Source organism: Harpia harpyja, chromosome 3, assembly GCF_026419915.1.
Source record: "Harpia harpyja isolate bHarHar1 chromosome 3, bHarHar1 primary haplotype, whole genome shotgun sequence".
In the NCBI taxonomy this organism is placed as follows: Eukaryota; Metazoa; Chordata; class Aves; order Accipitriformes; family Accipitridae; genus Harpia; species Harpia harpyja.
In genome coordinates this window covers 66,876,209-66,902,581 of record NC_068942.1, presented here as the reverse complement: position 1 = coordinate 66,902,581, position 26,373 = coordinate 66,876,209, and the positions used below count along the sequence as shown (strand labels likewise).

At 43.7% G+C, this 26,373-nt stretch overlaps 1 long non-coding RNA gene across 1 annotated transcript in view; it reads right to left on the bottom strand.

Moving 5' to 3' along the window:
* The window catches only part of LOC128139937 (uncharacterized), a 179,537-nt gene extending 156,690 nt beyond the window's left edge, over positions 1 to 22,847 (bottom strand). The window contains exon 1 of the long non-coding RNA XR_008234557.1: positions 22,375 to 22,847. This is a non-coding gene — a long non-coding RNA (uncharacterized LOC128139937). The remainder of the gene's footprint in view (positions 1 to 22,374) is intronic.
* Positions 22,848 to 26,373: the final 3,526 nt, after the last annotated feature.

Below are 26,373 nucleotides of genomic sequence, written 5' to 3'. Positions count from 1 at the left end.
CAGCATGTTGTCCTCACAAGTGCACTGTGCAAGCGTGGAGGCAAATTTCAGATCGCTGCCTACAAAACCTGGCATCATGCTGGTGCAGTACCACAGAGGTAGAGCTCCACTGCTCGGCTTGAACTGAGAATTAAATGCCGTGCTGGGAGCTGCCACCTGGCACACTGAGCTGTCGCTCTTCAAAGGGCTTGCGTTGTGTAAGCGGACCAAGGGAATCGCTAAACCACAGACAATGAAAACAACTTTAAATGAGAGATTAAATGAAAGGAAAAAAGTTGTCAAAATGTCAAGGTTAATGTTTTCATAAGACTAACCAGGGAATGGCTAGACAGTATGAGTGTAAACTTTAAACTTAATTAAAAATTTTAAAGTGTGAATACAAAAGTAACTTCAGTCTAGACAGTCAATAAATCTATCCTCCTTGAGGAAACACTGGTCCTTTTGGTATTTCTGGTCAATTTTCTTCCTCATCCTTGCAGCTATGTGTAACTTTGAAACTCGGATTCCAGTCTGTCAAAACCAGAGGAGCCATGCGGAGCAGGACCACAGCCTCCAGCAGCTCCTGCTTTGCGTCCTCCTGCACCCCTGGCTGGGCCAGCAGCTCTGCCCCCAGCCCGGCTACAGCTCTGGGATGGGCAGCAGCCTCCAAACACACAGGCTGAGCCAGGGAGTGACAAATCTCTGCCCCCATCCCTGAGCTAGACCATGATGGTTTCTGCAGAAGGACTCAGAGGCAGTTTCCCCCATCTGCAAAGCACCACAGCTCTGCCCGGGCTCTAGAGGCAGCCCAGAGAAAAGGTACCTTACAGCCTGGCAGTGGCTCTGCTATTTGGAAAGCCAGAGACTGCAGAAATGGAGTCTGCAGTGCCTCTGAGAAAGCCCGGCCCTGGCAGGTCTCTGGCAGATTGTAAGAGATCAGTTTAAAGAGCTCTGGGATCTTGTTTTCTTGCATTTTGTTGTTAGTGGGCATCATCACCCAGAGTTAGAATTATCTATAAATTATCTACTTAGCCATTTTCCTGATATTTCAGGCAGTTTTGTTCTTGAAATAAATTGCTTTTTAATTGATTTTAAGAAAGGAAAGGAAAGGAAAATGGTAAGAACTCCCCATGATCTCAAATTATTTGGTTATTACTGGGTCTGTGCATACCATACTTTAGCATACTATCCCTCCTGGTGAATGCTAGAAGGAATGTATATGTGCTCTGAAAACACACAGGGCAGTTGTTCTTCCTTCCTTCCTTCTTTCCTTCCAAATGTTGCTCATACTTGTATGCACAAGCAGAGTTTGGTTAAATTGTCAAGAATTTAGTGGAATCACCACGCTTTTTGCTCGGACGTTCAAACCTCCCTAGACAGCCCCTTTGTCTTCACCTTTCTAACCTCTGTCAAGTCTACCATTATTTTCCTTAAACAAAAATTCTAATTTTGTGACCAATGGGTACCTTTTTTCCCCCTCTTTTTTAAAATATGCCTTGTTCAAACACACAGTTTGCAGCCTGTGCTACCAGTGCACTGCAGCTTTCCCTGGTGCAGGATCTGGCCTTGCACTGTGCTAAAAAACAATGGAGTTGGGAAAAAGGTGTGGGGACAATCAGCATGTTGATAACCAAGACTGAAATCACTGGCTCTGCCATCTGCTCCACCTTATAGTCTTAAACTTGGATTGAAATTTGCCTTCACATGTCTGACTCTACCTCAGCATGAACTCCACAGCTGTACTCCTAACAAGTCCATCAATATCATCTCAGCACTGTGAATAACAGAACGTTAAACTAGTATTATGGCTCTGTAACAAAATAAGGATATTGGAATCTTACATCAAAGCCATTTTGTTAGGGAGCCATAGTATTATTTAGTGTTCTGTTATTCATGGTGCTGAAACAATGCTATTTCACATGGTTCGATCCACAGAGAGCAGACACAACCAGTACTTCAGCTGCACATGAGCAAACATGATTCCGGATATTCAGTGACAATAATTAAAATCACAAAGACTACAGCACTGAAAGTTTTCTTCAGGAAGGTCAATAACCAAACAGATTAGATTGGAAGCTCATGCTTTTTCTATGCAAAAGAGACAATCTGAAGTTTAATTTCATTTTCATAGGACAAAACAAAAAAGTTAACACAGCATATAAAGCCAGGAGCATACTGCAAATACTCCAGCTGAAGAAAAGCATAAGCTAAGAGCCAGGATACTTCAGATGAATGTCAAGATGTTTCAACTTACGTATAGATTTTAAGTTACCAAAGCTACCCCCATTAAAACAATGTAAAGATCTTACTTTCTTCCCAAAGAGACTTCAACACAAGCCATTAATTTTTTTCCTCCAGCAGATAAAATAATGGACTTAATGGAAGTAAATCTTCTCTGCTTTTTCTCAGTTACTGGTGAGGAATATCAGACATGCAACAATGTGTGACAGAGCAGTAAAGAAAAATAATCATCTAACTCTACAGGAGATACGTCCTGGCATAGTAAATCAGCACTGGATGTTCGCAGGGCTACCGCCTGCATTCATGGCTTTCTTTTATTTTACAGTGGTTTGTTAAATTGAGACATGATGATGTTTTTTAATGAAGACCTTTGCTCAAAAAGATATTTTTTTTTCTTCTTTTCTTTAAAGATAAAGTTATGCTTTTCCTAGCTCTGATGGCAATTCTGTATCATAAAATCTGCCTGGATCTGTAGAGTTGAAAAATTTACCCCTGCCACTGAGACGTATTTCTGAAGAAAGGGGTGCAGAGATTCAGAGGTGTCTGTGAAGGTGACCTACTCCAGCCCAAGCACATTGGTTAAAAGCAGATAGCAGTCTCAGAAATACAGAAATAGCAGTAGCTCCTAGAAATTGTGGCCAGAAGGAAACAGGACAGGCAACCTGCACTCCAGGGAGGGACACCCAGCAAAACTCTTAGGCACAAGCACCCTGAGGGGACGTGGTCACTGTTTTGGTGCCTTTGGCCTGGGGTCGGAGCTCATCCTAGAGAGGAGATTAGAGCATTGATACAGATGATCACACCCCAAGCCTCCACACTGCAGGAGATCCCCAGTGCCCAACAGTGCTATTGCAGTGGATGTTCTACCACCATGTGCAGCAGGACAGGTTTCAGAGCCCTGCCCTCCGACCCCAGCATCCCCAAGGCTGACTGTCAGTTTAAAAATGGGGTTGAACCATTAAAAGCAACTGCAGCTTCCTCAGGAACTGCTGCTGCAGTAAGAAAATATCAGAAAGCAGCACTTTGGACCCAGCTTAGTGTGAGCTTGGCTTCTTTACCAGAAGAGCAAGCAGCAGAGCAGTAAAAGACCACATCTGAGAGACTGGAAGCTCCTGACTCCCCATCGTTGACCCCCAGCAGGACCTGGCCACAGAGGTGGCTGTTGGCTTGGCTTCTGGGACTCACACATACATAAAGCCATCTCCAGACTAGCCTGGGCTGTAGGCAAGACTTGGTGTTACCCTCCTGATGGAGAAGGAGCGGGCAGAGAAAGGGAGGTGGTGGCAAGCCAGCAAGTGAGAGAGAGCCCTGGGGAGCTGCTCCTGGTGCAGCCTGAGGCTGGGGAGAAAATGCCTGCAAGAGATAGAATCATAGAATCATAGAATGGTTTGGGTTGGAAAGGACCTTAAGGATCATCTAGTTCCAACCGCCCCTGCCATGGGCAGGGACACCTTCCACTAGACCAGGTTGCTCAAAGCCCCATCCAACCTGGCCCTGAACACTTCCAGGGATGGGGCATCCACAGCTTCTCTGGGCAACTTGTTCCAGTGTCTCACCACCCTCACCCAGTGAAGAACTTCTTCCTTACATCTAATCTAAATCTACCCTCTTTCAGTTTAAAGCCTTCACCCCTTGTGCTATCACTACACTCCCTGTTGAAGAGCCCCTCCCCATCTTTCCTGTAGGCCCCCTGGAAGGCTGCTATAAAGTCTCCCCAGAGCCTTCTCTTTTTGAGGCTAAACAATCCCAACTCTCTCAGCCTGTCCTCATAAGGGAGGTGCTCCAGCCCCCTGATCATCTTCATGGCCCTCCTCTGGACCTGCTCAAGCAGGTCCATGTCATTCTTCTGTTGGGGTCCCCAGAGCTGAACACAGTACTCTAGGTGGGGTCTCACCAGAGAAGAGGGGCAGAATCATCTCCTTTGACCTGCTGGTTACACTTCTTTTGATGCAGCCCAGGATACGGTTGGCTTTCTGGGCTGCTAGCACATGTTGCTGGCTCATATTCAGTTTTTCATCCACTAATACCCCCAAGTCCTTCTCCGCAGGGCTGCTCTCAATCCACTCATCGCCCAGCCTGTATTTGTGCTTGGGATTGCCCCGACCCATGTGCGGGACCTTGCACTTGGCCTTGTTGAACTTCATGAGGTTTGCACAGGCCCACCTCTCAAGCCCACCTCAAGGTCCCTCTGGATGGCATCCCTTCCCTCCAGCATGTCAACTGCACCACACAGCTTGGTGTCGTCAGCAAACTCACTGAGGGTGCACTCAATCCCACTGTCTGTGTCGCCAACAAAGATGTTAAACAGCGCTGGTCCCAATACCAACCCCTGAGGAACACCACGCGGACATCGAGCCACTGACTGCAACTCTTTGAGTGTGACCAGCCCCTCTCTGCCTCCTGGCAGAGATGAGGCAATATCAGGGCTGTTTCACAACCTTCAGCATCCTGCCATGCAAAAATTGCCTGTGCTAAGAGCTGGCCTGTGATACATGATCACTTGTTGGACTGAGTTTTGCATTTTGTTTCACTAAGAATTGCTTGACTTGGGAGAATTTATACTTGGATATTAGAGACACATAAACAGCCATAAAAATTCCAGCTCTGCTTGTACGAATGATCCACTGATGTGTGTTAAATGCACTCTATTGCTGCACTGAAGTCAATTTGCAATTGATCATATTGCATTTCTAGTGTCAGCAGATATGAAAACATGTCATTTACCAATGCTTAATGAACCTCTATGCTGACAAGACATAAATATCAATAAGCAGCTCTCCAGTTAAGGAGGTTAACCAGCAAAGTACTCAGTGAAAACATTAAAGAGGTAATCATGTGGCAATTGCTGTATAGATGGAGCAGCTGCCCTCAAGGATGACTAAACCTATGCAAAGTACCATTACAGGAAAAAAGGAGGAAAAAAAAAAAGAGGCAATTAACTACATGTTATAAGCCGAAAAATTCTATCTGAATGAAAAAAGTAATTGCCTTTCTGGATTGCACTTGTACTCTTTTCAACAAGTACTTGAGGTAATCTACTAGTAGGGCTCTTTGACCATGCTGGATATTTGGAAAGGAAAAGGCAAAGCAGCAAGTTGCTCCTCTCCATTATTGCTGGTAATGCTGATCCTTCCTTCTCTCTTTTTTGAATGTTTGCATTGCTTTCATGGGTATTTTAATCCTAAGATCTTCCTTTTTTTTTTTAGGACAAAGCTTTCAGTTTCCTGTAAAGTTAAAGGAATGCAATAAAGGGAAGATTACCAGTGCTTAGAAGCACTTCAGGAAAGTAAAACACAGCAGATTAAACTTTGCTTTATAGTTAATGGAGCAATTTAACAGCAGCTACATTCACCACTGGACTGAACATAAATTTCAAGCTCAATTCAGATTTTAAGCAGACGTAAATGGTGTTTATATTTAATCTATGAAGCCCAATGCAGCAAGAGTTTTCTGAGCAACAACGGGAGTCCAACAGAGTTTAACCTGTCACAGCTCAGATATACCCACCTCTCACGGGACACGGTATGCACGATACCCCTTTTGCAGTCAGCTCTGCCCATGAAACGGACCCGTTCTGCGCAGTCAAGGAAAAGGACAGGACAATTGAGGGTGATGCTACAGAGTGCTGCCAGCAGAAATCACGTCTCCTGTGTGAGATCCCCTGACCTGGGCATCCTTTCCCCATTTTACAACCATTTCCCACCCCAGGCAGGTACCAACTATCCTCTGCCTGCAGCAACCACCGACCCGTAGCCCAGCCGCTCGAGGGGCAGGGGTCCCCCTCCTTGCAAGCCATTTTCCCTTGCCCAGAAGACCCTGGCAGCCGCCTTGCCACAGCCCTGCGTGCTCTGCCCTCCCTCCACTCTGCCCAAGTAGCATCTCGTCTCCCAGATCAGGCTCTGAGCTGACATCCCAGCCACGAAGCCTCTTTCTGTAAAAGTCAGAGGGCCGCATCCAGCCCACAGATGGCCAGGCTCACCCTGCTTATGTAGGGAGGAAAGGCTGATGCCTCTCAGAGGGCAAAAGCTCCTGGTTTTGCAAGTGCCCGATGCCTGAAGCATGTGAATTAAGCATCTTAAAAAAAAGAAAGAAAACAAACAAACAAACAAAGGCAGTTATATATTGCCATTAAATAGTAGCAGGGCAGCAGGTTTCAGCAATGTGTCATTCTGAACCAGCACCTCTCAACTTGCAGCTGCTTTGGAAACCACTGACTGGTCACCTTATAAATAGTTACCCGAGGCAAAAGAAAAACTGTAGTAAAGCTGGAGGGAGAAAGGGAATTTTCCCTTTCTGCAGAAGAAACATAGGAATGTTCAGAGATATCAGGCATTTAAAGAAGTTGCTGCCTTTTGTATATTCAGTAACAATTGACTATTCCAGTGACAAACACTCCCTGATATTTTAATGTATTGTAATGCTAGCTGTGCAAAATCACCACATGTATGAGACAGGAAAAGGGGTTTGTACATCAGAAAAAATGCAATTAGCAGGAAATTGTCTGTGCTCTGGTATAGCTTTGCCGTACACACTGACAGGGTACCACATAAATCCTTCTCATTTCAAGCATGCTTTCCAGCAAAAAACTCATCACGCAGACCCAGCCCTCCTCTCTCCTGTATACATCCTATCCTATTTCAATGCAAATATGTTGCCCTTTGATAATAACAATCACCCACAGCTCTTATATCACATTTTTCATCAGTAGATATAAAAGCAAACATCAGACCAACTGAAGTCAGTTCATTGACCCCATTTTGCAGCTTCAGAAAGGGAGGAATGGGAGAAGTCCCTCCCAGCAGGTTGAAACAGAAGCAGGGCCTCAGTGCCCAGGGATGCTCTCCTGGGATCCTTAACCTCTGTGCTTGCAGCCCGGGCTGGACACAATGTCAAATTCAAATGGCACAGCTGTATTGCGCATGTTCCAGGGGTCGTGTCTCAAGCACTCAGCATGGCTTCCCTGTTTAGGCACTAGTATTCCCAAGTGTGCTCAGAGGAGCTTGTCTGGTTTTCCCTCTAGTTACTGCCAGTGTACACACAAAGTTGCACTGATTTGCTTCTACTTGCACCGCTCAACAGGCAAATGCCAGTTTTCCATACACAATTAAAGTGAAAATCTTCAAAAATGGAGTAAAACCTCAAATAACTTGCATGGATACTTTAAAACTATGATTTGTATTTTTTTAAGCATTCTGATAACTTCATGATGGCCAAGCTCCAAACCTCAAGTACCAAACATAAGATGTAAGAGAGATGAGACAGAAGTTTCCAACATCCCTATTACTGTACACATTAACTGTTGGTGATGAAATTCAGTAGGTGTAATTGTAGAAATGCTTCTCAAAGGTTTTCAGAATGTGCTGGAGAATGCAGTATACAATAAAACAAGGTGTCACAGAAGCCTTGATTTCCATTGCTAACAGTTAATTGGGTCCCAGCTACTGTTTGGCCATCTACAATTTGAACCAAACATGAAGAATAACAGAATTGCAAACGGTAGCACAATCTTAATATTGAATTAAATATATCCTCCACGTCAACTGCGGTTATGCACAAATAACTCGGGAGCATTCCATGTCGCACAGCAGTACTCTAAAAATACATTTGCTTTCAGATAGGATTATGGATGGCCGAGCAGTTTCTTCATAACTCATACCTGAACTTCAGAGTCTTTGCCCACTACAGTAAGCTTTAATCAAATTAAAAATTTGCTTCCAGGTATGACTGTAACTCAACCTTATAGAGATATCTTATTATTATTGCTGCTTTGTGTAGAGAAAAAAAAAGCCTTTATGTAACTCCGTGCTTGATTTTTCAGAAATGAAATAAAAGAGGAGGTTTCATTTGCACTGAAGGATGAGATTTCCCTCTGGATTTGCTGCCCTCTAGATATCTTTCAGTATAAAACTGCTGTGCTTTTTAAATGGATTTTGCAATAATCTGCTTTAACTGAGGATGCAATGGGGACAGGATAAATGAGTACAAAGGCAGGGAAGAGGCAGTGTTTGAATAGCTTATCAAGATGCTTTTTACAAAGATAAGGTGTCTTCAGATGATGCCAGTAGTCCAAAGGAAAGGCGGCCAGTTATATGCGTCTATGGGGGAGACAAATCAGTGCTAAAGATGTGCTGGGTGGTTGCTGTTATGGGACAACATGCTCCATTTGCTCTAAAGAAGGAGCAGTGAGATTATCAGTGCATCATTCCCACATACTGCTCCGCGAAAGGGCATTAGTGCTGTTGTGAGAAAACTGATGTGAAGAGGCGTATTTCTTCCCCACAACTCCCTCGCTATTTGTCTCTTGGATAATACAGCTCTGCAAAGCTTTTCTCAGTGATGCCAAGCTCTGGGTTGGTAGTGCCACATCAGACATTCCAGATTTGTTTGGTTTTCTCTGCAGCAGAGAATAAAAATGTTTCAGAAACTTTGACAGAAGCCTATTTGCTAAATTTTCTGTTTCCAGCCCTGCAGTAGTTCTGATCCTTCTAGCAGGGATCTCAACAGAAAATTTTTTATTAGAGGGATGTGCACATGGATACAGGTACATAGTGCAATAGGAGTTTAAGAGAAAAATGTCATGCAAAACAAGAGCAGTACTGGTGATTCATTATAAGATAATACTAATAAGAAGATGATTAGGTAAGCAAGGCAGCCTATAAATAAAAGGTAACCATAACTGAATTCTTCAGTTTGTTCAAGGCCAATTGGGAAAAAAGATGTTGTTCAGACTACCTAGAGCAAAAAGACCTCTAAAGGTCCCTCCAAATGAGATGAGACAAATAAATTGTTTCAATTATCTCTCTATTTTGTGTCTTAACCAGGGTGTTTATTTCAGGAAAGGCTTGGGGGAAAAAAAGAACCACTTTATTATTTGATGGAGAAAATAAGGCCTGGCTTTTGGAGCCCCAAATCTTTCCACAAGTATCCTACCCAGCTTTCAAGTAATTTGACTCATACACAAACATTTGTGTAGACTTCCCCCCAGGCCAAATCCCGTTAAAAAAGTACTTTTTTTTTTTTTCTCAGCCTGGATGTAAATAGTCCTATTAATCCCAAAGAAACAGCCATTTCAGCAAGTGCTGCTTGCATTTCAGTGTCTGCAGGATCAGACCTTGTGATCTGACAGCTTGACAAAATTATAAGTTGGCATGTAGAAAGCACCATTCATCAAGGCAAACTAAGGGAAAAAAACAGTTATTAACTCTCAAGGTCAATATGTAGAGTGATCAATATTATTAATTGCATGTGGATAAGTCAAGACAGCAGTTCAGCACTTTAGCAATTATTTGAGATTCAATACAAGTATTAAATACTAACAGTATTCAATCATGGGTGGTTAAGAAAAGAAGATCCTAATTCTGCTCACCTCTTGCAGGTGAAAGAAGAGTTCCTTCAGACTAAAGTATTGCTGGATACCCTCAGCCCTGTGCTCAGACCAAGTGTGTATGGCAGTCAGAAAGGTAACGTTTTGTCTGTCTTGGCTTTCTTGAAACTGGAAACAGAAATCCCCAACCAGCACAAAATGCCCTGCCTTGGTGACATTTCCAGCCTTACCATAAGCTGAAAATTCCCAAGTCCACCCAGACAGCCTGTTGCCAAGAAATTACAGCATGACTTATCTGTGTTGGAACAGGAATCGGCAAATACATATGAAAACATGCATGTGGGGAAGAGCAGACTGTAAGGACATACTTGCTTACACAGCACGTGGTACCACAGACACTTCTCCATAGGGTCCTACCAATTAGTCAGAAAAAATCCCTTCTGAGTTTCCTAACTTTATCACATATCCAATCCCAAATCCAGGTTTCACTTATGTGTTCAATGTCAGTTCTAAATCCTATAATGCTTTTCTACTCAGACAGCAAGAACACATAAATTCCTAATTTTTAAATGCATGAACATTTAAAATCCTACAATTTTATCATAACTAAAGTGTAATTCCTGTCCTATGGTCATGCCTTCAGCTGTTTTCAGACTCCAATTTATCTGATTTGATCACTCCTTTCCTGGGCGCTGGCTTCTGTGGCTAAACGCTTTGTTATGGACACTCGCTTATTCCACAGCTTTGGGGAATGGAAAGGATGCTGAACCCATGCCCCATATTTGATTAACCTGGGCCAGCCAAGAGCGGACAAATTCCCAAAGACAATTTGTATTAAATTTTGCAAGTGTTCTCAAAAATATCAAATGCTTTTTTAAGACCTTGGCCATTCTCATCAAAACTGCTGGGAAGAAAGAATAAGCACTACATGGTTGTTAGCCATGCCACTTGTTGCTTGCCTGAAAAGTGCTAATTTGCTATAAAATATGAAATAAAATAAAGCAGAGATGAGGAACCTGAACAGAATAAAAGTCTTGCTCTTGCTTTGGACCAGAATCTCAGGTGGATATTAGTATTTATAAATTCAAAGACCGCCACTGGTTCAGAGCTAAATTTCAGGCATTCATCCAAATTGAACCCGAAGCTTAAACCTTTTGACATGAGCCTTCCTCTCTGCCAAGCATTTGTGTAATTAATACATCTTTTTTTCAAACCCTTAAAAAAAAAAACAAAACCCAAACACAAAACTGTATCAAATGAGCTGGAAAAGTACAGAGAAAAGGAGGCTTTCAGTAAGAGCCCAGAAGCCATAGCTCTGACTTACATAAGTGAAGGACAAGCAGTGTCTTCTATATAGGAGAGTTTATTTTCCTGTTATGATCCAAACTAATCGTGAAGGTGGGTTCACTTGTCAGATGTATTATTCCAAAAGAAGGATGATGTTTTCTAGTGACAGAGTTAGCCACCCCCAACATGCACAGGACCATGATTTTCCTCCAATTCCACTGCCAACATCAAATATTTTTCCCACCAGCCTAACCCGAGTGAAATCTCTCCTTCCAGCAAATAATGCCTGTTAAGGCACCTGCTGCCCTGAGGCAGGATGACTGATTGATGAGGTTGCCTAAGCTTTGTGCTGACGTATGAAAGCTGTGACAGCATCTGGAGGAGAGAACGGATGGTAAAAATCAACTCAAAGAATTACAAGAAGCAGTAAAAGTGGATGTGAAGGCAGAGGTGCTTTATTTCTCGTCTATTTTAATCCAATTCTGCCTATGGAAATTTGAAAGCAAGAGATTTTGGTGCTGGTTCAAAGAAAGATGTATAGAGGGCTGAGCTGAGGGAGGCACAGACACGGAGGGGAAGAAGGGAAACAATTGGTGTGGATTCATTAGAAGTACCACATTTTCAGCTACACTGCACAACCCGGTTATGTTATCTCCCACTTCAGGATGCCAAAAGTATCCCCGTCGCCTTCCCTCTGAGCACTTACCTTCGGCAGCTTCTCTAGGATGGGACATCCTCTCAGGTGTTCCTGACAAATGTGGCATCATATTTGTTGTGACCCTCCTTTCATTACACCTTGTAAGATCATTTAGGATCTTTATAAACAAGGCACCACAGGAATACAGACAGCAAATTGTCAGTGTCGTGTTGTTCCTTGGTCTCCTTAGAAGTCCATACAAACACATACACCCCTCTGCATGGATCTAAGCACAGAATAGTGACCATGAGGAAACTGCTAGCTGCCAAGATCTGCTTGGCTCTTTCATCCCAACAGCTCTATGCACTCTACTTGATAAATAAATGTGTATTTTTCTATGTATATGTAAATCAAGAATAAATAAGTGGGTTCCATTTAAAGTTCCAGTCATTCTCACCATCTATATACAGATAAAAAGCTAAACTAATCAAAGCAACTGCAGAATGTTACACTCTGGACAATTATGGAGGTAAAATAATATTGTTTAATGATATATCAAATTGACACTATCACCTTCTCATCACAGCCATCAGCCCACACTGGTGAGAGTTGGATTCTCATTGGTGTAAGTAAAAATTAATCCCACTGCAGTTAACTCAGCCTACACCCATTGAAGATTTACCTTTTACTTTTGTACAATGACTTCCACTTCCCCATGTCCCCAGGGTGATCAGTGAATTGCGGATTTATACAGTCCCTATGACACTTTTCAGACATTCATTGTTGCTGCACTTTTTCAGTTGTCCCAGTTTTTCCCCTCCCGCCTCCTTTTAAAACTTTGACCATATAATTCACTTAAGTTTGTAAATGAGATACGACTATAAAGAGCATCTGGGTCAGCCAGCCTTAATTTGAAAATGTCATTACTCCCACACTAAACTTCCCCCAGCAGCTATCATGGTTTGTATGTCTCCCAGACCAACCTTAGTGAAATTGTGGTCTTTTCATCTCTCAAAAAGGAGGAAAATAGAGGGAGGGGATAAGAAACCACCACCGAGGTGGTAAAGATTGAAATTGTCCAGAGAAATAGAGCAAGGAAGTATTCTCATTTCCACAGATTTTGGGGGCTGCAAAGGCGTAAAGTTTTATCTGGAGAAGGGAAAACAGTAAGCTTTTAGCTTAAGCTTAGCTCAATTCCAACTATCTTTCATTTTGCAAAGTTCAGAAACATTCAAGATGCTCCTGAGGCTCAGAATATCATTATTGGGTCTCCCATACAGCCATTCCTGAAAGTAACTGAAGAAAGCTGTTTCTGGGTCAGTGGAGTTAAAAGGATTACATCTGAACTAAAGATGGGATGCTTTTCACTTTCTTAACCTGAAAGTTAAACAGCTAATAGGCCTAGTGTCTCTCTGTAGTCAGTTTTATGAAAGGCACTTTCAGAGGGCAGTTCATTTTATCCTATAATAGGTATTAAAAATAGGTTGCATGTATTGCCCTCTGGAGCTGCTTACCTAGATGCCTTAACTCTAAATGCCTCCAGGAGCCAGACCTGTACCTTTAGCCATAAGGGACTGGATTCAGTTGGAGGTGAAGATGCCTCCATCCAGGTGTCTACATGTGAGTGATGTGTCCAGATTGCAATCGCTGGGACACTTTGCCAATACAGTAAGCAGACCCTTGAGAGCAATTCAGCCTACCCTCAAGCAGACAGCGAGGGTTGATTGTGTAAATTGACAGCTGGAGGTGTCTGGTGTGGCCTGCAGCTGCTGCTCCAGAACAGCAAAAGTCCCGTGCCAAATCTTCAAGTCCCTGTGGATGTCCCACTTACTCTGGGGCATCTCAAATGGCACCAGGCACCTAAGTTTAAGCAACTGAACCAAGCCCCTGGTACTTGCACACCTCTCTGGACCCCTCTGGCAGTACTGACTGACCATCATTGACTACGATCAGAGTACAGCCAGCCTTTTCACACGTAGACACCTCCATGCAGATGCCAATATTTGCCTAACTCTCATGTTAAAACCCACCCAGGTTTTACACACCATTTGTGACACAGCAGCACCACAGCAAAGTGCTTTTTAGCCTGTATATCTCTTGCAGTTTAACCCCAGCCATGCAGCTGCTCACTCACTTCCCCCCCACCCAGTGGGATGGGGGAGAGAATCAGAAGGAAAAAGGTGAAACATGTGGGCTGAGATAAGAACGGTTTAACAGAACAGAAAGGAAAAAAATAATAATAATAATGATAATAATAACAATAATAAAATTACAGTAATAATAAAAAGAATTGGAATATACAAGACAAATGACGCACAATGCAATTGCTCACTACCTGCCAACCGATGCCCAGTTAGTTCCCGAGCAGCGATCCCCCCAGGCCAACTACCCCCAGTTTATGCACTGGGTGTCACATGGTATGGAATACCCCTTTGGCCAGTTTGGGTCAGCCGTCCTGGCTGTGTCCCCTCCCAACTTCTTGTGCCCCTCCAGCCTTCTTGCTGGCTGGGCATGAGAAGCTGAAAAATCCTCGACTTAGTCTAAACACTACTTAGTAACAACTGAAAATATCAGTGTGTTATCAACATTCTTCTCATACTAAATCCAAAACATAACACTATACCAGCTATGAGAAAGAAAATTAACTCTATCCCAGCCGAAACCAGGACAGTATGCCGCAACATACAGCCCATTTTCCTGAGGAGGACACAGAAACAGCACAAACCTAGCATCACTGGTCACTTGTCACTGCTGCTGCAGAAACAGGCTCAAGGACAAACCCTACTCAGTGGGTTAATCAGTGTTAGTTCATTGGTTAAAAAAATTAGGTTAAGTCATTGATGTAACAGGAAGCAGAACCTGAGTCCTGGAGAAAGCATCTCCAGCAGAGTCAGTAACAAAACCTAGAGTCTCACAGTTCCTGCTCTGGCATCATGACCACAGGCCCTGTACAAACTGCAGTAAGAGGCCAGGGTCTCCTCCTGAACTGTTTGCTCTGCCTAATTACAAGCAGAAGAGAACACAAATACCTCTTTGAATTTCATCAGAAAGTGTACAGGCTTGTATTATCATGGTAATAAAAGTAATATACATTTGTTGAGCTCCAGTGGGGCATATCAACAAAAGCAGCAGTATGTTTTGAAAAACAGTATATCACTTTCTTAACAGCTACACCAAACTTTGAATGCTTTCAGCTACACTTCAATGTGGTAAAGAAAATAGGTACTTTGCGTTCAAACTTATTATCATTCAACTGCCTATTTATAAAGTAATGGTAGGAGACATTTAAAATATGAGTGCAAGTAAGGGCTTTTCAATCTCATGAGCCAATCTAAAGTTAAGTGAGTGAATCACTCATCTGCGGTCAAGTAATAGGAGGAAAAAATTAACTCTGAGAAACCAATTATAGCTCTATACCTCCATACTCCAGGATGTTATCTCAAAGTCAAGTAAGTCCCCAGAAACCTGTCTCCGGGACTTGCTGGGAATGTTCTGCATGCCAGAATAGCGTAAACTTGTTTTCAAAAGATCTAAATGGAGACATCTAGACTGAAAAAGCAAGATGGCAACATAGCGTGGTCAACTGGAAGCAGAAGTATAAAAACCAATGATCAGATTGGCTTCAGCATTTGAAATTCCAATCAAAGCAGGACAGTGAACAGAATGAAGTATTAACCCAGCTACTGATGCAGTGAAACAAGGATTTGCCTACCTAATAAAATTTAGGCTGATAGGATCCTGTTGTCCTCTCAGATTACCAGTTTCCAGTACTCTTTAGAGGAGATGTTGTAGAGCTCCATCATGCACTTTTTATGATCTCCACAAGAAAAATGGAGTGTCAAATAATAATCTAGAAAGGGCTCAGATGCAGTGTCCTATCTGGGACTGCATCATTTTGTGCTGAACTTGAGGACTCCATTTCCTGGTGGAATTCAGTTTACCTCAAAGTGGAAAGGACTTCAAACAGTGAGGTTTCAGTACTTATAATCCCTGAAGTCCTTGAAGTAAGAGGGTCCCTCTGAAAGGGGGAGCCTCTATTTCATCCTCAGGGCCAGAATTAATACCTAAACCATCCTGGCCCTTTGCCTGGATTTGGAAACCCTGGGCATGATTTTAAAAGTCACCAAGCACCTGAACTTCCAGCTGAACTCAGCAGTTCTGGAAAACAAACTCACAGTAACTGACCAGACAAAATAATACACCTCTTCTGAGAAAAATTAGCTTTAATTTTCTTCTAACTTCAACTTCTCCAGGTAGAAAACTATATAGCAATTTCTTCTAGACACAAGATCTGAAGTTTCACTCTCCCACTCCAGTTTTTTGGGAGGTAAAAAATGAAAAACGACTTGCCCACCAACTCGGAGACCCTACCTTAAGCCATGCGGGGGGGGGGGGGATAAATTAAAAAAAAAAAAAAAATCACAAAGTGCATAGTTACAATTTGCCTTATTCTGGCAGGATGATCAGAAAACATATCTATATTATTCTGCTAGCTGGAGCCCAGCCAAACATTCGCAACTTGGACATCTTAGAAGAGTTCACAAGATGTTATTGATAATTAACACAAAGCTTTTCCCCAAGACCGTGCCTATAATCTCTATGTCCCACTCCATAGTCCTGCTACCAAGGAGGAAAATTTTCTTTGTCTTAATAATGAATGAAGTGGTTTTGACAATTGCTCTAGGCAACCATCATCAACATCTTATTGTGTTATCCAGCCCAAAGTAGTTTTGGGCATGGGAAGAGATGTCAGAACTGTCTGCTATTCTGCCGGTGTAGAAGTAACAAGATCACTGCATGTTGGTCTGAGACTCAGGCATGGCAATCAGTTCTAAAGAAACATTTGATTATGGCATTGATGTACAAGTGGTTCAAGTTTTTTGTAGGGTCTTAGTTCTCTTGAGCTTTGACAGTTATGGGTGTTTTCCTAAATGGAAAGGAAGGTGTCGTGGTTTAACCCCAGCCAGCAACTAAACACCACGCAGCCGCTCACTCACTCCCCCCCCACCCAGTGGGATGGGGGAGAAAATCAGGAAAAGAAGCAAAACCCGTGGGTTGAGATAAGAACAGTTTAATAGAACAGAAAAGAAGAAACTAATAATGATAATGATAACACTAATAAAATGACAACAGTAATAATGAAAGGATTGGAATGTACAAATGATGCGCAGTGCAATTGCTCACCACCCGCCGACCGACACCCAGCCAGTCCCCGAGCAGCGATTCCCCGCCCCCACTTCCCAGTTCCTATACTGGATGGGACGTCCCATGGTATGGAATACCCCGTTGGCCAGTTTGGGTCAGGTGCCCTGGCTGTGTCCCCTCCCAACTTCTTGTGCCCCTCCAGCTTTCTCGCTGGCTGGGCATGAGAAGCTGAAAAATCCTTGACTTTAGTCTAAACACTACTGAGCAACAACTGAAAACATCAGTGTTATCAACATTCTTCACATACTGAACTCAAAACATAGCACTGTACCAGCTACTAGGAAGACAGTTAACTCTATCCCAGCTGAAACCAGGACAGAAGGACCCAAACCTACTGACCCTGAACTGTTAGCAATTCAACTCTACTGTGGATCTTGCAGCTGGAAGAGCCCACAAGCCTGCATATCATCTAACTGTCACGTCAAGCAGCTGGATTACTGTGTGACGACATGAGCCACAGCGTACCATGGCATAAGAGAGGGGAGACTTTTCTTGTAGAAAAGAGCACTGAAAGAGCTGAGCAGTGGGACCCTCAGGACTGCTGGGGAGCTGAGTGAATCAGCCATGCTGCTCTGCTCCATGCTGCCATGGCTAAACTGATTTTGCATCTAAATTAGCTAATTTAAAAGTGTCCTGGACACCTCTGCACCATCCTTTCCTCCCTTCTGTGACTGCATAGGAAATTTGAAGGAAAAGGTGAAACACAGTCTTTCTAAAATCTACAGTCTAGTTTATCACCCATAAATATAGCACATCTCCAGGCATCTTGTGGCTGATGCTGTTCCCTAACAAATACCTAGTGAAACATTAGAAGTGCTGTATACTGGAGCTTACTGATATGAAAAGAATTGCACAGAACAGAGCAGAGAGAAAACCAGCAGGGTTATTCCAGAAGCCTTTAGATATTTTTTTTTCTTTAGTTTGTATCATTTAATGTTACTAAAAATCAGTATTTCCTAATCAGCAGAGCACGCTGTGATGTTGAGATGTACAGATCTCAAGAGGGAGGCACAGCATCCTATGCCTTCTAATTAACTTTGCTGGCATAATTGACTCTGGCTGGGCACCAGACTCAGTACAGCTGTGAGCTGACAATGCTATGAGGAGGCAGGAGCCGGTATAGAGGAAGATGAGCAAGAGCAGAATCACACACCTGGGAAAGGGGGGCAAGGAAGGGGAGATCTTAGGAATGAGGGAAGAATACATGGAAGCAGAGATCAGAAGAAATGGAGGAGGACTGACAGGCAAAAACAAAGGATAAAGGAGAAATGGAAACAAGGACATAGTACTTCTGTTGTCTGTCTAAAAGATCAAAGAACCACTGGTTGAAATTGATGAAAATTGCTAATTTCTACTAACAAAGGGTCCGGGCATGAAATATTTGTTAAAGTTTTTTGGGCTTTTGGGCTTTTTTTTTTTTTTTAAGAAAAAACCTGTTCAACAGAATCCTACTGAGATTTTTTTTCCAGGCAACATGGGCAGTTTGTCAGCCTTTGCTGGCAGCATGGAAGCAGGTGGGTACCTTTGTAGCAGCACATGGGAACAAAGAATGCAATGAGGAGGCCACAAATAATCCCAATTTGCATAAAATTAAGATAGAAAAAGCCACGTTGTTAAGGGTAAATATCTGGATTCTGATGACGTTTTCCTCTCACCTCATCCAGAGTATTCAATAGAAACATACAGGGATGTTGTTAAACGATGTTGACATTGAAACTGAGTCTAATTAATTTATGCATGCCATTGGGGGGGGGGATTAATACATTCCCTTTTCTTTCTTCTTCTGAAGTTAGATTCTTTGCTGTGTTCCCTTTCTGTTTCCCTAGTACCAAATTCCTCCTGTTACATAGCTAATTCAAGATACCTTTTAAAAAAAAAATAGTACTATAAGTACCTCTAGTGAGTGACACTGACAGTGGTAAAGAGGATTCAGCTAGTCCCTGGCATTACCAAACAAGCTGGAGGGTCTTAACTTTTTTGTTAATGTTTTTCTTTCCCCATGTATGCATCCACCACAAAGCTGCTATCTCAGAGCTCCCCACCACAGCTGCCACTGATGCTCCTCAACTCCTAGTTTCTGCCCTCCTGCAGCTCCCCAGAACGGCCTTTACATTCTCTGTAGGACTTAAAATTTGAAAGCCGTGTGTCAGCTTTCTCAACAATATTCACCTTTTCAGACTAGTAAACCTAACAAACACACAAACAACCCAAGGCTGACCTTTCTCAGAGGCTGGAAACAGATCACTTGTCCCCTTTCTTGGTTTCTCACCTCCCAGGGCAGCTGAAAGCAGTATCACGTAGGTGAGAGAACACCATCACAGAGCAGGAACAAGTCATGGGACTGATGCAACATGGAGATGCCAAGGATGGTCAGGGCTTTTTCGACATGCAGCCTGGCATGGTCACGTCAGCCAAGAGATACACAGCAAGCTCCCCTCTTTTTGATTCACAGTATCATACATAGGCCAAAGGTCCTTTGAGGTTTATCTAAATTACAGTGGTTGCTTCTTCTTTGTCCATGACAAGACTGGCCTAGTTGGGTTTACAACAGATTAATGATGAGACACGATTTTTCTTTGCAGAAATCTTGCTCTTTAGATCCTATCATGACACCACCTTCCACCCCCCCCCCCCCCTTCTTTTTTTCCCTCCTACTTTATATTCTGTTTTCAACCAGTTTATAAACCAGAAATGTATGTCTGGGTAAAAAGAGTGTGCGCTTCCTCAAATTATCTCAATCCTGTTATTAAGTTTGGGTATAATTTTTACCCTCCACTTCTCCAATGAAATAGCTGTTTTTAATTAGGGAAGGCATATTTTTGCTGCAGATCAGCTATTTTGTACTAAGCTACTTCAGAACTTTTCAATGTACCATCTGGAGCTGATGATTTGCTGCTTTTTAAATTATCGATTTGTTCCAGCTCTTCTTCTGACACATCTTGATTACCAGAAAAGAGCAAGTCCCAGTAGGTATTGCTCTGATATTCTCTGTGCTGAAGGGTGATGCAAAGAAATAATTTAGATTCTCAGCAATAGCTTTATCTTCTCTAATTTCTGCCTTTCATCTTCAGTGATCCAGTTTCTGAACTGCCAATTAATTATTCCCACTCTTCTGACTGACAAACCTGATGGATTCTTATTTTATACCTTTAGCTGTTTGCAGTCCACCATATTTCCTTTCAATTTCCCTTTCATCTAGCCTTTACACTAATTAATAAACCAATATATTGGAAAGCTAAGCTTAGATTTTTAAATTTGGAAGGATTCCCATTTGACTCAAAAAAGCTCCCCAGCCTTGCCATTCAGCTGCACTGGTTTCCTCTTTACTTGCCTAGTATTATTTTTGTTAGCAACATACATGCCCTCTGGACTCTATTATTGTTCTTAAGTGGAATTCATGGCATCTTTAAGGGGTTTTCTTCCTGTACTCTTCCCTCAGGAACTTTCTTGACTAACTGTTTCAACATGACCAAAACCCAGAGGTTCTGAAGTTCAAATTTCAGTCACTTTTCTGTACTTTATTTCCCACTAAGCTACTGGACCATATTACATTAACATGTCTGTTAGCAGTTTCAGACGCAATCTTGTCTTGAATTCCTTCCTGCATATTGCTTAAGATTAAGAACAAAATATCAGGATTTAAGCATCTAAAAAAAGGGGGAATTTTGATCTGAAATTCCATACCTACTTATGGCTCTGGCCCAGGCTGAAGAAAAAAAAAAAAAAGGCACCTACTCCCTGTTTTAGACCTGCCAAAGGCAGAAACTAGGCAGTAGCTGGCAAACCTGGAGTGTGTAATCCATATCATTAAAAACCTGGTGGTAGCAGCTGCTTTTCTGCAGCAGCATAGTGATTATAGTACTTGCTCTGGACATCAAAAGGCTGCATGCAAGGGAGGTCAAGCCAGCATTGCCCATCTCAAATGAAGCACCCGGCTACCAGGCAGGGCACCAGGCGCCGGGAGAGAAGAGAGCACGCGCTTTCCCACTTGTTGGCACAGGGTTCCTGGCTCAGAAAGAACCGCAGAACTTCTGGGATGAAAGGAAGGCTGACGCTATAGCTTGGTGATTTGGGGTCTCAGAGGAGAGAGGTCTCCTAGGTTTGAGTCATTGTGCCGATCCTTAGCACTTTATTTTATCCAAGAGTTCAGTGCAAAATGTTCCCTAAAAGAAAATAGTAACTTACTGTCTGGTGCCTGCTGAGACTCCCCTTTAATACATAGGAAGAGCTTATTTTTCTGAGACAGAGATGTGCAGGACCACGCTGATTGAGTCAAAGTCGTGGCCTGAGCCCTAAACCATCTCCTGCTCACAGCACTCACTCCTGAGGCCTGGGCTTGAGCAACATCCAGCCCCAGCCCTTAAACTTGACAGGTCTTCAGCAGGGCGAGCTGAACTGTACCTCAGGTTCACATGAAAAGCAAGGGTATTTGAACAGGCTTGCTTCAGGCTACTTTATTTCTGTTATGCTCCTTCCTAAATTGTTAGAATACTTCTTCAGTATTTTCTTCTGGTTTCCTGCTGCTGCCACACCTAATTACCACGGGACAACAGAGTTCCTCAACCCCTTCCCTACCCAGCTCCCTCCTCATACACTGCCAAATGATTACTCATGCATTAAAAGCCCCCACAAAGTGTCAGCTGAGCTTTAAATCATTTATTGTTTGCAAGTAGTTGGGGGGGAAAAAAAAAAAATCAGCCTACCTCTGGCCATTGAATTGCTGTTAATGATTTAGGAAGAGAGGAAATGAAACACAGCACAACAGACATAATCCTCAAATCCTCATACCACTGGCCTCCCTGGTAGGTCCACACCACGTGCGGTTTGGCCATCGTCCCCACGGATGGCTCGCTCCTCACTGCCACTGGCGGCCACAGTCACTTCAACCACAGAGAGCTGGGTGCAACAAACTCAAAATGCCTTCGTAGCAGAAAGGCGGCTGCACTTAGTGGGGCCTTGTAAACCACTCAAATACCGGCAGTAGGCTTGCTTTCTGCCTCTGTGCCTGAACGTAGAAAGACCTAATTTTGGTAATACCCCTTCAGATAGATAGAAAACAGCTCAAGTAGAAGACTTGGGGAATTAGAGCTGCTGATTTTTATCACATATAAAACCCCAGTCACTGTCTGGTTACGCATGCAGAAATGTTCAGAGACATAAGCCCTCCTGCAACTGGGGAAAAGACCTTTACTGAACTCTTCCATTGAATATTCTGCAAATACCCAGCCTGGTGACTTCGTGCTGCTACAGCCACTGCCAGGGCGTCCGCTGACCTGTTCCAGCTCCTGCTGTTCTTTTCTGGCCAGATTTGAAACCTCTGAACCCAGCCAGAAGATGCTAATAAACCAGCAAATCAACAGAAAACGTCACCACAACCATCTGACCTCTTGCTCCGCTGAGACACCCCAGACTGACAGAAACCCAAATTCCCCTTCGCCGCCCCAAATTTTCCCAGCCCGAGCCGGCTGCAGACCCACGTGCTCGCTGCGGCCCACCGGCGCAGGAGGGAGGTGGGTGCCTCGTGCCTGGAGACACGGGGCGAGGGTGCCCCGGAGCTGCACGCCGCTCCGTCGGTGTTTGCGGCACCTCCGCTCCGCGCATCCCGCGCCCGCCGTACGCCAGCGGCGAAACGGCGTCGCGCCCCGCGCTCAGCCCCACTCGAGTCCTCGCCGTGGAGCGAGGGAGCCGCCCTCACGCTTACCTTGCCCAGACACGTGTATGCGGGGACGGGCCGCCTCGGAGGATGGCGGAGGGGAGGTTGGCAGGCGGTGGGTCCCCGAGGAGCCCCCGCGAGCGGGCCCGCTGCTGCCCACCCCTCGCGGCGACGCAGCGGGCACCCGGCAAATGGTTGGCTTTGGCACGGCGCTTCTCAGGCAGTTGCTCCGATGAGGGCAGTGAGCTGTGAAGCTGCTCCCCGCCTCGGCATTACCATCTCGCCGGCCACGCAGTCCGAGGGAAAAACATCGCCTTCAAGCGCTAGCGTCATCTCCATCGAGGGCGTCGGGTTGTCTGGCTGGGAATGGCATTACGTACCAGACCGGCGTACGCTCCGGGTTCAACACTGACACCTTCTTCAACCGAGAGAAAACGAGGACCCCAAAGAATAACATGCAACACAGATGGAAAACAGGGAGGACCGCATTGAAAGATGCTTCTGGGTCAGGGCTGTGCCGCTTCCCCGGTTCAACAGCACCATCTCCTGGGTGGCCTCGGCCACTCCGCCCGGCTGCCGGGTGCTCAAACCCCCCACCCGGAGAGCATTTCCCCGAGGAGACCCTCCGCAACCTTCCTCTGGGGCCACCTAGAATTTTTAGTTTATTTGCTTTTATTTGCCTTCCTTTCAGGCAGTATCAGTCGTCTTCTTGCACCTGTTTCCTTTCACATATTATTGCTTCTCTCTCATGGAGTATCACAGACAGATGAGCAAGCACGTGAAATACTGAAGAATCCCCAATTCTGTGTATTTTTAAGATCAGCAGTACAAGACATTCTTGAATACCAGCCCTAAAACTGATCTATTCCGAGCTGTGAAGGTTTGAATATGTACCCAGTCTTCATGGAGCACTGCATCTTTGAAGTAATCAAAAAGCACAGCTTCTCAGCGAATACCTAAATTTTCCTTAAGCAAAAAAACCCCAAACCAAAACTAAAAAAAAAAATCCAAAGCCTAACTCTACTTGAAGAGCTGCTTAGATTTTTAGACAAGTGAAATGGTGGGTAAGAACAGAAACATTAGGTTTCATAGTATTACCATTCAACGGGGAAGTCTTGTCTGACAAGGAGTATTTCAAAGATAGTCATTGTAGTGTGTATTTGAAAGCTCTAAAAGCCTTGTTGAGATGCCCCTGTAAAAGCATGTATTTTTCACTCACTAGACCATAGGTTTAAGACTAAAGGCTCCAAAACTATATGCAGCTGTTATAGTACAAGTAGCAAATCACTTCTCTCTATTTCAGTTTATATTAGTCTGCAAAATGAAGATTTGAGCGCCCCACCTCACTGTTTCGAGGCTAAATTGTACATAAAATCCTTCAGGCTTTGAAGAATGTGCTTATATAACAAGCAAAAAAAGTGTAATTCAATTAATTTTTTTCTAATTCAACAGTCCTGCAAAGCCCCTCTTGACTCAATTCACTGTTAAATGCCAAGTAAAATTTTACAGAAGCTCATCTTTAAAAGATGCTAAGTAAGCCCCCTGTGCAAGCTTTACGTTAAAAGGGACAAAATATAACTACAAAAACACAGACACACATGCCAGCATCTCAGTGTATGTGTAGGAGCAGTCTCATGGCTTTTTATGTAGAACAGCTGCAACAATTTAAAAAAAAAAAAATCATTGTCCCTCTGTTGTTTGTTAGAATTAACTTCTTTAATTGGCAAAGCTGTTTCAAAATTAATATTGAACTTGGCCCTTGGATTCTTCTTAGGTCCTTACAAACCATCACCACCTGCACATATTTAAGGTAAACAAGGTACTTTGGAAATTACAGTATGTATTTCAACAGCTAGCGAAAAGTTTCTAGTGACTCCATCCATCTTTAAGGAAGCCTAGTACATTTATTTACTCTGATTCAAAAGATCTTAAAATGTTAAAATCATTTGAGAATAAAAGTCACCCTTGAAAGATTTTCTTTCTTCTAGAGAAGGGAGCACAAGCCAGCAGCCTGCTGTCCTGCAAGCACTTCTGCTGTCTGATTAAGAAGTGATCTTAGAAACTGAATATACGAATGCTTGTTGATTATGTACAGCACTGTACCTTCCTCTCAGCCACACCTTACGACTACCATGAATTTTATACGGTACTATGGTCTTTCTAACTAAAACCACCTTTGCTCCTGATCTACTCCCTTACTTCCAGTGAAACGTCCCCACCAGGACCAGTTCAAGAAGAGCAAAGAAACCCTACCTCCCCTTCAGTGAAGGTTTAGGACAGCAGATTGGTTTTGGAATATGAACAATCTCATTTGCTTAAATCAAACCACCTTGCTTTATGTGTAAGAGGCAAGAAGTGTTAGAAGATGCAAAGGATTAGCTTAATTTATGATCTGGTGAATAGGTTGGTCTACTCAGCTCAGCCTTTTACCACAGCAGCAGCACCAAGGGCATCCCCAGAATAAAATGTAAATAATGATGATAATGGTTTCCAGTTTGGCAAACATTCATACTACAATCCTATAATAATAGGGTAACAATCATAGATAATAGTTTACACGCATTCATCTCATTGTAAGCCCTCAGCAGTGCAATACAGCCAAAATGAGTCCAGCAGCATCTCACCGGAGGAGCAGCCAGCCAGAACGCCTGCCTGTTACAACACACTAAAATACAAATAGGGGGGACAGGACTACGTGGTATTTTGGAGCTGGCAGCTCTATAAAACCAGCCTTGATCTGTAGAAGCCCTGCAGGTGGCAACGTTCATGCACAGCCGTGACATCTGCCTTATTCTTACCCCTGCAGACCAAACTCAAGACCAGGCAGCTTTGCTTCTTTCTTCACCAAAGATGGCAAGGGCAGCTGCCCATCTTTGCTCTTGGCTGTCCTTCTCAGCAACTTCAGCCAGCCTTCCCAAGCTGTGTTCCTGAGCACTATTACCTCTTTGGTCTCCATTTTATTGCAGAGTAATCGGGGATGAACAAGCAGCAGTGCCAGTGTTTTGTCCCCATCGCTCCCCTCACCTCCTGTAACAAGCTGCTCCTCCTTGAGGGAAAAAAGTCACCCTTTCCCCCACAGAACCCTTCTCATCCTCCCGACCAAGGACTGCTCATGGACCTTTCCAGCTGTCGTGGATGGAGTGACGCACTTCACTCCTAAGCGAGAAGTAGCAGTAAGTTTATTGATATAAAACAGCGATTTAACAAAGTTTGATAGTAAATGCAACTGTGGTTTAACAATATTTGATGGCAAGGTACACTTGATTGTTTACTGCTTAGAGGACAGGGTCAGACAAAACTGTCAGGGAGACCCTCCCATTGAGTCATGAAGTTCAGAAAGGACGCCCTTGTGTTCTAAACCCCTTCTCAGAGGGGAGTTTAGGTGTGGCTGGATCCAGACTTATTCCCAGACTTGGTCAACCATTTATGTCTAAAGGATTGTATGTGCACAATCAATCCTTCGTATCACTTAGTCAGGATTTCAAGGTTTAGCGTGCTATTAATCACTTACCGAGTATCTGACGCGATAAGGATTCTCTCAACCTTGAGCAGTAACCTTGAGACGTGTCCCTACTCAAGGGGAGATCCTGGTGTGCAGCCTGCTGCCATGCAGGAGAGCTCAAGGGGCCCTGGGCTGTCCACTATTTATGGAGTAAGATGATTGACTTACTTATAGTCATATTTACATACAGACTACAGATGTCAGTTTTTTCCAAATTTGGCTTGAGTCAGACATTGACCAGCACTGTGGTTAGGTGGGTACATTGTTCAAATTAGCCCTTGGCTATTGTGTTGAGCTGTCTCCCCAGAATCCCCTTTGAGCCAGATGCAGCCATCACGACCAGACACATCCACCGTGACCAGACACATCCATTACGACCGCCACTGGTGGTTATCACTTGAATAAAGGTCAGATTGGGGGGAGGGGAACACACCGCCACACCAGCTAGCACCAGCCCCCCAGTATTAGCTCAGCACATCCACCGATTGTCACCCCAGGCTCCAGTTGCCTTCTCTCATTGCCAAAAAGCACGAGAAAAGCAGGTG